The sequence below is a fragment of the Pongo pygmaeus genome, chromosome 1, assembly GCF_028885625.2.
Source record: "Pongo pygmaeus isolate AG05252 chromosome 1, NHGRI_mPonPyg2-v2.0_pri, whole genome shotgun sequence".
In the NCBI taxonomy this organism is placed as follows: Eukaryota; Metazoa; Chordata; class Mammalia; order Primates; family Hominidae; genus Pongo; species Pongo pygmaeus.
In genome coordinates this window covers 18,231,326-18,244,306 of record NC_072373.2, presented here as the reverse complement: position 1 = coordinate 18,244,306, position 12,981 = coordinate 18,231,326, and positions in this window count along the sequence as shown.

Below are 12,981 nucleotides of genomic sequence, written 5' to 3'. Positions count from 1 at the left end.
GCCACCAAGCCCGACTAATTTTTGTATTTTTAGTAGAAATGGGGTTTCAAGATGTTGGCCAGGCTGGTCTCGAACTCCTGACCTCAGGTGATCCACCCGCCTCGGCCTCCCAAAGTGCTGGGATTACAGGTGTGAGCCACCGTGCCCGGCCTGCATGAATTTCTTTAATTTCATTGGTCACGATGCAGTCTCACCTGCAGTACCTAGCAGAAATCACTCAAGGTAGGTGATAGGAGATTCAGCTATGTGATGGCTGAAGAAATCGCTTTGAAGCATCGGGGCACTGAAATCATTTTAAAGCACATACTTCAGAGAATTATGGATTGCAGAAGGAAAAGAAGGTTAGGGTCAGCTAGACAGCAGCATGAGGTCCGTGGTGTCAGGACTCGAGAAAAGAGGCACAACTTAGGCAATGCCAACCTTACCAATTTTTTTTTCTTTTTTGAAATGGAGTCTCACTGTGTCATCCAAGCTGGAGTGCAGTGGCGCGATCTTGGCTCACTGCCACCTCCACCTCCCGGGTTCAAGCAATTCTCTGCCTCAACCTCCCAAGTAGCTGGGATTACAGGCACCCACCACCATACCCAGCTAATTTTTGTATTTTTAGTAGAGACTAAAAATACAAATTCACCATCTTGGCCAGGCTGGTCTTGAACTCCTGACCTCACGATCTACCCACCTCGGCCTCCCAAAGTGCTGGGATTACAGGCATGAGCCACCACGCCAGGCCAACCTTACCATTTTAAAGGCAGGCTCTGCGTTTTGGCCTATACTCAGTGAGGTGAGCGTATTGAAATCAGTATCAACAAATAATATCCCAGGGTGAGGAGAAGTTTCTACAGAATTGCTGTGGTGCTGGTGAAGACATTATTTGTACAAACCTGAAACTATTATATAACAAATATTTTGACATCCTTGGGGAATGTTAGTGTCTGTTTATTCAAATGCCAATATAAAGTACCTTTTAAAGTTCATACTTATAATGGGAGAGAAGTAGTAAATAACTTCTGACTGTGTTTTTTTGCATTAAGCCACTGAAACATTACCTTAGTCCATTCAGGCTGCTATAACAAAATACCTGAGACTGGATAATGTATAAAGAACAGAAATGTATTGCTCACAGTTTTGGAGGCTGGAAGTCCAAGATCAAGGCACCAGCTGATGTGTGTGCTGAGAACTCATTCCTCATAGATTTCACCTTCTGGGTGTCCTCACATTGCAGAAGGGGCCAGGGAGCGCCCTCAAGCCTCTTTTACAAGGGCACTGATTCCATTTACGAGGGCTTCACTTTCATGTCCTAGACACCTCCCAAAGACCTCACTTCAATACCACCACATGGGGGTTAGGTTTCAACACATGAATTTGGAGCTAGCAGGGGGCGCATGCATTCAGACCATAGCAAAACATCTGTATTCTGAGTTCAAATCAGAGTGAGGCTTCATCATCACCCATGCAGCTAAATTAGTCTTTTCTGTTTTGTTTTGTTGTTGTTCACAGGCTCTTGGAAATCAGAAAACACAAACTTCTAATCCAGTGCTCTATTCACTAACCCACATCTTTTCTTAGACTTTGTCAATCAAGGTTAGGGACCTGGGCCTTGGAGCACAAGCCTCAGAGTCACCAGTATCCAGGCGTTTACTTAGAGATTATTCTCATGTGCCTCCATCCTGACCTTCCATTAACCCAGCCACTAGGTTCCTCCCCACCTCTAATTTCTGCCCACTTGTTGTTTGCTTTTGGGAACTCTACAGAGTATTTTGTGCATTTTATTTATTTTTGTTTTTTTATCATTCTAAAAGTTTAATAACTTAAGTTGTTAATAGACTAGAAAGAACCTGAAAAAGACACCAAAAGTCCAATTGAGCTTGCTTTTTCAAGCTGATGACTTTAAATGCCGCTAACTATACAGAAGTTTGTCTTGCCATTTTTCATTTGTTGCAGAACCTAAAACTAGATTACTTTGAGAGCAACTGTGCAATGAATTTGGGCTAAATTTTAGCAAATGTATTTATTTCAAGACATAATTTCTTATATTTCAATCATTTCTAAAACAAATTGTAAATTTTAAAGCTTATATAATGCCTCTTAAAGATTTTTGTATGCAACTATGTGTACATATAAATGGGAAACTTAGTATTTAATCATAGCGTCCTTTATATAGTTTTTAAATTGTTGCCTTGTCGCTTCAACAATATTTTTTATTTGGCCAGAGACAAGGATGATAGTTTCTTTGCTATAGCACAATGCTGGGCACCTAGTGATAGCAAATATATATATATGTATATATGGACATACTGTTCAATGTAATTTGTTGAGTAATTACTGTTAAAATAATTAATAGGGAGGTCATTAGGCTGAGGCAGCTCCAGTGCTCTGGGTTCCTACTTAAGCAAGTTAAAACCTAATTCAGTGTAAACAGTAAAACAAAACAAGCTTAACCAATCAGAAACCTCCAACTAACCTCTAACTAGGGGCTTTCCACTGGAATGATCCAAATAAGGCCATTGCTCCACTTTAACCGATCAAATATTTTCTTTGCCTTGCTTCCTCATTCACCCTATAAAAGCTTTTTCCCTCCTGTCCCTTTGTCAGAGCTTAGAACCACTTGCGGTCTGGAGCTGCCTGATTTATGAATCACTTTTTGCTGAGATAAACTCTTTAATATTTCAGTGTGCCTCAGTTGGTCTTTTAACACTACTATGTGTAAGCCACAGTGCAAAGCTCTATGATGAACATGCATGAGGGTCAATCCATGACTTCAGGTGACTTACACTTCATCAGGGGAGATCATGTAGGAGGCATCGTGATAGAAGTACAGTTCAAACACTGTGGCAGTCCCAGCAGGGCAGGATTCATTATGGAGTTCGGAAAATGTATAACAGCAAACTGTTCACTTAAAGTAGGATTGAAGGGTAAGTAGACTTTCAGAAAGTGAAGACAGACCAGGGAGAGTGGGTAGACTCCTGATTGGTTGGAAACTAGGCTGGAACAGTTGCTTTGACCTCAGATTGGGGAGAGTTTTGAATTCCATGCTAAGAAGTTTGGACTCTATTTTATAGGCAATGGGAGGTTATATTTTAAAATAATCAGAGCATTAGAAAGATCATTCTGGCACTTTCATGTCTAATAGGCTGCGTGTGAGTGGACACTAGAGGGAGGGAGAATAGTTAAGAGGTTAATGCAACTTTGAATTGAGAGGCAACCTGGCCTGATTTAGGTGGTAATTCAGAGATAGGAAATAGAAATCATCAGCTCTTGATACTTTATAAAGAGCTTTCTCATTTGATCCAAACAACCACTGGGGGATGAGTATGACTCAGAGTTCTACCTGACAATGAGGAATAAAGGGCTGATAAAAGGTAGTTGTATTGCCCAAGTTTGCTCAGCTAATAAACAATAGACCCTTGCCACAGGCCATTGGCTTCTTACTGGGAAGATACCAAAGGCAGAATCCATGTAACTGTTTGTGTAAAGGCTGAAACAAAGTCTGCACTTAGAGGGGATAGTCAAAACACTGGAAACGGAAGACAGAACAGGGGAGTCCGTTCCTCAAGCAGTATGTAGAAACACTGTCATTCAGGAATGAGGGAGGGAGGGAGGGAAGGAAGGAAAGAAGGAAGGAAGGGAGGAAGGAAGGAAGGAAAAAGAAAGAAAGAGAGAGAGAAAGAAAGAAAACAAGAAAGAAAAAGAGAGAGAAAGAGAAAGAAAAAGAAAGAAGAAAGAAGGAAAGAAAAAGAAAGAAAGAAAGAGAAAGAGGGAGGGAGGGAGGAAGGGAAGGAAGAAAGAAAGAAAGAAAGAAAGAGTGAGCCAGGCATTATTACATGGTGGTTCACACGTGTAATCCCACCACTCTTGTAGCAGGACAAGCTGCAGACAAAACTCATCAGACACTGGGTTAAAGAAGGAAGGAGCTTTATTCAGCCAGGAGCTTCAGCAGACTTGTATCTCAAAAGCTGAGCTCCCCGAGTGAGCAATTCCTGTCCCTTTTAAGGGCTTAAAACTCTAAGGGGGTCTGCGTGAGAGGGTCGAGATCGATTGAGCAAGCAGGGGGCTGCATGCACTGGTAATTAGAATGGAACAAAACAGGACAGAGTTTTCACAATGCTTTTCCATACAATGTCTGGAATCTATAGATAACACAAGCAGTTAGGTCAGGGGTTCATTTTTAACTACCAGGCCCAGGGCGCACACCGGGCTATCTGCCTGTGGATTTCATTTCTGCCTTTTAGTTTTTACTTCTTCTTTCTTTGGAGGCAGAAATTGGGCATAAGACAATATGAGGGGTGGTCTCCTCCCTTACTCTGAAAGGCCAAGGCAGGAGGATTGCTTAGGCCCAGGAGTTGGAGACCAGCCTGGGCAACATAGTGAGATCCTGTCTCTACAAAAAAATAAAAAATTAGCTGAACATGGGATACATGGGATACACACCTATAGTCCCAGCTACTTGGGAGGTTGAGGCAGGAGGATCACTTGAGCCCAGGCAGTCAAGGCTGCAGTGAACCGTGATCACACCACTGCACTCCAGCCTGGGCAATACAAGACTCTGTCTCAAAAAAAAAAAGGAAGATGGAAGGAGATGGAAGGAAGGAAAAAAGAAAGGAAGAAAGGAGGAAGGAAAAAAAGAAATGCAGTCAGAGGAAGTGCAGAAACCTAGAAAACATTTGGGAAGGATCTCCCAGGAGTTTGATTTTCTCAAGTGCAAGGTGAAGCACTTAGCTGTGGAGGCTTAGAGAGGCAATAGCTTGCCCTTGGGAGATAAGAACAAGCAACTTAAGGGTTTTCAACAGTAGCCAAATCTAGTGGATGAGGAGATGGGAAAGTGGGGTAGAGAATTAAAGTAGCATACGTGAAAAATCAAGGCAAAAGGAGACTATGGAATAAACAGGCAAGCTCGTGGGATTAAAAAGGTGTAATGAGAAGGAAAAAAATACCTGGACTAATAGCACCTATTTATTTCACTCTCCCTCCTTCTCTCCATATCCCCTTCCTCCCTCACTTTCGTTTTTCCTTCCTTCCCTTGCTCCTTCCTTCTTTCCTCCCTTCATTTCCTCCTCCTTTTCTTCCACTCCTTCCTTCTTTTCTCTCTCCTTTCCCTTCCTCCTTTCCCTCCTCTTTCCCCTTCCTCCTCCTTCCCTCCTTTCTTCCTTCCTCCTCTCTCCTTTCCTTTCTCTTCTCCCTCCCTTCCTACCTCCAGCCCCTTCCTTCCCTCCTTTCTTTCTGCCCTCTTTCCTTCTTTCTCCCTTTCTCCCCCTCCTCTTTCTTTCTCTCTCTCTTCCTTCCTTCCTTTCTTTCTTTTCTTTCCTTCTTTTCTTTTCCTTTCTTTCTTTTTACTTCCTTCCTTCCTTCCTTCCACTTTATTCTTTATTTTACTTTTTAGGGACAGAGTCTTGCTCTGTCACCCAAGCTGGAGTGCAGGAGTGTAATCATAGCTCACTATAGCTTTGAACTTCTGGGATCAAGGGATCCTCCTGCCTTGGCCTCCCAAAGTGCTAGGATTACAGACATGAGACATCACAACGGCCTCCTTCCTTCCACTTTAATCTACTTTGTGCCAGGCAATAAACCAGGCTTAAAGATATAAATAAGTGACTTTGAGACAATAAATGAAACCCTTTTAGAAAGAGAGTAATTATTTTTGTCAATGGGGTACTCTGCCTAAGCATCGGAAATGATTGTGTGGGGCGGGGGGATCATACTCAGTGAAGCCTGCCATTAAAATATCAAGCCTTCTTTATTTTTAGGAATCGTTTTTCTCTGTGGTGGCTTCCAATTTTAATAACACTTTTACACCCGGCCATGGTGGCTCACACCTGTAATCCCAGCACTTTGGGAGGCCGAGGCGGGTGGATCACGAGGTCAGGAGATCGAGACCATCCTGGCTAACACGGTGAAACCCCGTCTCTTCTAAAAATACAAAAAATTAGCCGGGCATGGTGCGGGCGCCTGTAGTCCCAGCTACTCAGGAGGCTGAGGCAGGAGAATGGCGTGAACCCAGGAGGTGGAGCTTGCAATGAGCCGAGATCGCGCCACTGCAGTCCAGCCTGGGCGACAGACAGAGACTCCATCTCAAAAAAAAAAAAAAAAAACAAGCAGTTTTACATGTGTTACCCCTCTTCATCTCCACAAAAGTCCTTACTTAGTCAAAATATGCCACATAGGCCAGCTGCAGTGGCTCACGCCTGTAATCCTAGCACTTTGGGAGGCCGAGACGGTGGATTGCCAGAGCTCAGGAGTTTGAGACCAGCCTGGGCAACATGGTGAAATGCCGTCTCTACCAGAATACAAAAAATCAGCCGTTGTGGTGGCAGGTGCCTGTAATCCCAGCTATTTAGGAGGCTGAGGCACACGAATTGCTTGAACCCAGGAGGCAGATGTTGCAGTGAGCCAAGATTGTGGCACTGCACTCCATCCTGGGCGACAAAGCAAACTCGATGGAACCCTGGGTGAGCATTTCTCCCTGAGCTCATTCCAATGGCTATTTTTTCCTAGAGAATTCCTCCAAGATGTCCCTTCTACAGCTCAAATATCCTTAAGTCCTCAAACAACTGGTCTTCTGTCAAGAAATAGTTTTGAATATTTTGCCTCCTTTATCACCCTCCTCCACACACATACAATTTGTCAATATTTGTCTTAAAAGGTCGTGCCCATATGTAAGTGAAAAATTCCAGATGTGTTGACATGTTCTAAATAGCGATGGCCGGCTTCCTCCACTTGACAGTTAGCCTACTTTTGAAGCATAAAATTGAATGAACGTTTGAAGCGACACATCACATTTCTGCATGCTATTGAACTTAAATCCAACTTCAGTTTTATTTAACCCCTTTCCAAGTAAGATGCACAAGAGAATAACCGTCTATCCCCATAAGTGTTAAGATAGAAAAAGGATAAACAAATATGTCCTTGTTTAGGTATAGGACATTTCCAAGAGGGCATGGCAGAAAATGTGGACAGTGGCTGTTAACTTCTAGAGTGTAGAGGAGGGGCGTTTCTAACCCTTTACCGTATACCCTTTAGTACTGCAGTCATGCGTCACTTAAGGACAGGGATACGTTCTGAGAAATGCATTGTCAGGTTATTGCATCATTGTACAAATGTCATAGAGTGTACTTACACAATCCTAAGTGGTGTAGCCTACTACACACCTAGGCTACATGGTACAGACTATGGCTCCTAGGCTACAAACCTGTACAGCAAGTTACTGTACTGAATACTGTAGGCAACTGTAACACAATGGCAAGTGTTTGTGTATCTAAATATATCTAACCATGGAAAAGGTAGAGTAAGAACATGGTGTAAAAGATAAAAAATGGTTAATGTGTCAAGCGCTATGAGCGGAGCTTGCAGAACTGGAAGTTACTCTGGGCAAGTCCGTGAGTGAGTGATGAGTGAATGTGAGGGCTGAGGACACTACTATACACTGCTGGAGACTTTATAGACACTGCACACTTAGGCTACACTTACTTTATGAAAAACCTACTTTCTTTCTGGTTTTTTTTTTTTTTTTTGGAAACAGAGTCTTGCTCCGTCACCCAGGCTGGAGTATAGTCGCGCAGTCTCGGTTCACTGCAACCTCTGCCTCCTGGGTTCAAGCAATTCTCCTGTTTCATCCAGCTGAGATTACAGGCACCCACCACCACCCAGCTAATTTTTGTATTTTTAGTAGAGACAGGATTTCACCATGTTGGCCAAGCTGGTCTCAAACTCTTGACCTCAAGTGATCCGGCCACCTCGGCCTCCCAAAGTGCTGGGATTACAGGCGTGAGCCACGCACCTGGCCAAAGCTTTTTTCTTCAATAATGAATTAACCCTAGCTTAATGTAACTTTTCACTTTATAAACTGTAAAATTGTTTTTGGCTTTTTGACTCTTTTGTCATAGGACTTAGCTTAAAACAGAAGCGCATTGTACAGGTGTGCAAAACTATTTTCCTTCATTACGTTCTTATTCTATAAGCTTTTTCCTATTACTTTTTTTTTTACTTTTTAATTTTTTTTGTTAAAAACTAAGACAAGAACACACACACTAGCCTAGGCCTACACAGGGTCAGGATCATAAATATCCCTGCCTTCCACCTCCACAGATTGTCCCACTGGAAGGTCTTCAGGGGCAATAACACACACGGAGCTGTCATCTCCTATGACCACAATGCCTTCTTCCGAAACCTCCTGAAAGGCATGCCTGAGGCTGGTTTACAGTTAACTTTTTAAAACTATAAATAGAATGAGTGTATTCTAAAACAATGATAAAAAGTATAGTACAATAAATACATAAACCGGTAATATAGTTGATTATCATGATCAAATATTATGCAGTGTACATAATTATATGTGCTATACTTTTATAAGACTGGTGGCACAGTAGGTTTATTTAAATCAGAATTACCACAAACATGTGAGTAGTATATACTGCGCTACAACATAAGGATGGCTATGACATCACTAGGTGATAGGAATTTTTCAACTCCATTATCATCTTATGAGACCACTGTCGTACATGTGGTCTGTTATTGACCAAAATATTATGAGGGACATGATTGTATTTGAATTTTTATATTATAAAGGTAATAAAATAAAAACGTTTTTTAAAAAAATTCTATTCTGAATTGTGTTTTGTCATATGAGTAAATAAATACCTCTTTTCCTATGAGCTACAGTTTACCTAAAATCTTATCTTCATGTGTAGTTGGATTTTTTAATGTAAGTATAATACTTGAACTTATTCATATTAAATTTCATTTTGTTTTACTCAATCTGTTAAATCCTATCTGAGAAAAGCTTTTTGAACATTGATTTTTTTATACCTATTTTTCCCAGTATTATCACACCTACCAAATTAATAAATATATAGTTACTGGTGATAATAGTTACTGGTGATAATAATAGTGGTAATACCTAATTTTTTTTTTTTTTTTTTTTTTTTTTTGAGATGGAGTCTCACTCTGTTGCCCAGACTGGATGGAGTGCAGTGGCATGATCTTGGCTCACTGTAACCTCTGCCTCCTGGGTTCAAGCAATTCTCCTGCCTCAGCCTTCTGAGTACTGGGATTACAGGCGCGCACCACCATGCCTGGCTAATTTTTGGATTTTTAATAGAGACGGGGTTTCACCATGTTGGTCAGACTGGTCTCGAACTCCTGACCTCATGATCTGCCCACCTCGGCCTCCCCAAGTGCTGGGATTACAGGCATGAGCCACCGCGCCAGGCCAATACCTAATATTTTTAAGGGCCTAGTATGTTCTGTGCACTGGGGTAAGCATTTTATAGGCAGTATCTCATTTACTCTTCATAACACTCCTTCGAGGTCTGTATAATCATCCCCATTTACAGATGATGAAACCAAAGTCAAGGGAAGAAAACTAACTTCCCCATGTTCACACATGTTGTTAGTGGTAGAGCTGAGTTTGAAAGTAAGGTTTTTCTGACTCAGAGTGGCTGTTTATTGTTGTTGTTGTTGTTCGTCTGTTTGTTTTTAATGTGGTAAAAGAAACATAGCATGAAATCTACCCTCTTAACCAAGGTTTAAGCATAGAGCACAGTAGTGTTGACTATGTGCCCATTGCAGAGTGGGGGTTCTTGAGCGCAACACCATCCCAGCCATCAGTGAAAACAATCAAACAATAAACAGGACGAATGCAAGGACAGAAACATGTGCCTGATGACAATCTGTCAACTCACATATTTTGTGTACATTTTGCTGTCACTAAACTATGGGATACTAGGGGCTAAGAATGCCTAAAACTGATCTGTCCAACAGGACAGCCACTATCCACAAACGGTTCCTGAGCCTTGAAATGTGGCTAGTCCACATGGAAATGTGCAGTCAGCATAACACGCAGTCTGGATTCCAAAGGCTGAATATGAAATAAATGTGAGATATCTCCTTAATATTTGTTCATATTGATTGCATGTTCAAATAATATTTTGGATGTATTTCGTTAAATAAAATATATTTTTAATTTCACTTGTTTATTCCTATTGATTTTATGTTTGAGTCAGGGTCTCGCTTCGTCCCCCAGGCTGGAGTGCAGTGGTGTGATCATAGCTCACTACAGCCTTGACCTTCTGAGCTCAAGCGATCCTCCCACCTCAGCCTCCCAGTGTGCTGGAATTACAGGCATGAGCCACTGCACCTGGCCTGTTCCTGTTTACTGTTTAAAAACATAAACAGCTATGTTTAAGTTTACTTAAAAGTGACTACTAAAAAATTTATAATTACATGTGAGACTTGCATTTTTGGCTTACGTTATGTTTCTATTGAACAGTGGCAGTCTAAAATAAGTCCTGGATTTCAGGGGCTTATAATTTAAATATGTATATGTGTATACATATATATAATATAAATATATATAAACTATATTATATATATTAAATATCTAATATATATTAGATATAAGATATTATATATTATATATTATATTAGATATAAGATATTATATATTATATATTATATTAGATATAAGATATTATATATTATATATTATATTAGATATAAGATATTATATATTATAGATAAAATATATTTTATCTATAATATATAATATATTTTACATATTATATATAATATATTTTACATATTATATATAATATATTTTATATAATATATTATATATTATATATTTTATATAATATATTATATATTATATATTTTATATAATATATTATATATTATATATTTTATATATATATATATGAAAGGGTTAAGAAAAATACAATGCATTAGTGAATAGTATAAGTATCAAAACAGAGTACTATTGACTCCAGGCGTTCATAAATGGGGACCATACATAGAAAAGCCTTGGAAAGGGTGTTAGACTTCTCCGGGCCTTTAAGGAGTTAGAGACAGGACAAGACAGAGGCCAACATGAGTGACATCATGGAGATGAGGAGTGGGCGTGTGAGCTCCCCATGATGAAAATCTAATGAGCTGAGGAACTCTGCATAAACCAAGATGAGCTTTTAGAGAAGGAGGAAGCATAAAGCACAGGTAGCACAGGTACCTTTAGTGCAGGAATGATGAAATCTGTGTTTTTGTTTTTGAGACGGAGTCTCGCTCTGTCCCAGGCTGGAATGCAATGGCGCGATCTTGGCTCACTGCAACTTCTGCCTCCCAGGTTCAAGCAATTCTCCTGCCTCAGCCTCCCTAGTAGCTGGGATTACAGGTGCCCACCACCACACCCAGCTAATTTTTTGTATTTTCAGTAGAGACGGGGTTTCACTATGTTGGCCAGGCTGGTCTGGAACTCCTGACCTCAGGCTATCCACCCACCTTGGCCTCCCAAAGTGCTGGGATTACAGGCGTAAGCCACCGCGCCCAGCCACAATCTGTGTTTTACAGGGTTAACACGGCAGAGGTACAGAAGGGATGCAATGCGGGAGGAGAAGGAGCTGACACACTGGAAGAAGGAAAGAAAAATTAAGAAGCTAATGTTTTACTGAGCCCAGGAGTTTGGGGCTGCAGTGAGCCATGATTGTGCCACTGCACTCCAGCCTGGGCAACAGAGTGAAAGCTTGACTCAAAAAAAAAGGAAGGAAGCTGAGATTTTAGTCCATTCTGGAGTTAAATCTGCCCCCCAGATCAAGGGCCTGGCTGTCAGGATGGAGAGGAGAGGGTGTGTGTAGTGCTTGATGACTGGTCGTGTATACAGATTTGAGAATTATCCTCAGAGAACATCTATTCACATTCCCTTTTTTATCCTGAATGAATGTGAATTGAGAGAATGACTCTAGCGGTCACTGAGACTGTCACACAAAATAAAAGTCATTCAGTTGACAAAATTCAAATGGAAACAATTCATTCAAAAGCTCCTTCTTAACCACAGCCAGCATTTCCAAGAATCCTTTGGTTAGGACACTGTTTGCAAACCCTGTTCAGATAACAGCTTAACTGAAACTAAAACTCGGGGAGTTTCCACACTTGGCACTGCTCACTATTTAAATGAACATTGAATAATGGGGTTAAAATTCACTGAACAGAAAGTGGAAGAGGACCAAAAGCTCTCAGTGCACACTGGCCAGGAAACTGCATGAAGAGCAAAGGGGAACTGGACTGTAAATAGAATCAGGAGCAGCAGACAGAATTAATTTACACAAAGTCATCAGTGTTTCCTACAGCAGCGTGACAGAAATTTGGGCTTTATTCAACTCTACAGATGAGCCCAACTGAATTCTACAATAAATCCCATGCAGCAAACAGCAGTACAGGCCAGCAAATGGGTTCCTACCTTTTTTATTCTTCTGGTGGAAAGGTTGGTACCAAAGTTTAATTAACTAGTGAAATAGATTTGCATACTCCCTCCGGATGCACCTGTCATAAATTGAAAATAACTTTTAAAGTGATGGCCTCCCTTCTACTCTAGAGACCTTGAGATCTATCATTCTTAATTTATTTTTTTCACTTAAGTGGTTCATTCACTTATTATTAATTTTTATTTATTATTTATTAAACATCTACTATGTGCCAGCCACTGTGCTGTGTGGTAGAGATACAAACCAACCAACAGTTCCTCCCCTTAAGATACACAGGAGACCAGCATGTAACCTCACAAGTTAAATATGCATAATTGGTCCTATGATCAAAGTGGGGCAGATGATGCCCAGCTTCCTGGGTGCAATGGCAAGACACTAAATGCTCAGGCAGGGGGATTTGTACAGCCCATCCTCAGTATTCACAGGTTCTGTATTTGCAGATTCTGTACTGTAAATTCACCTTCTTTTTTTTTTTTTCTTGAGATGGAGTCTTGCTCTGTTGCTCAGGCTGGGGTGCAATGGTGCAATCTTGGCTCACTGCAACCTCCACCTCCCAAGTTCAAGTGATTCTCCTACCTCAGCCTTCCAAGTAGCTGGGATTACAGGTATGCTCCACTATGCCCAGCTAATTTTGTATTTTTAGTACAGATAGGGTTCTACCATGTTGGCCAGGCTGGTCTCAAACTCTTGACCTCAGGTAATCTGCCTGCCTCAGCCTGCCAAAGCGCTGGGATTA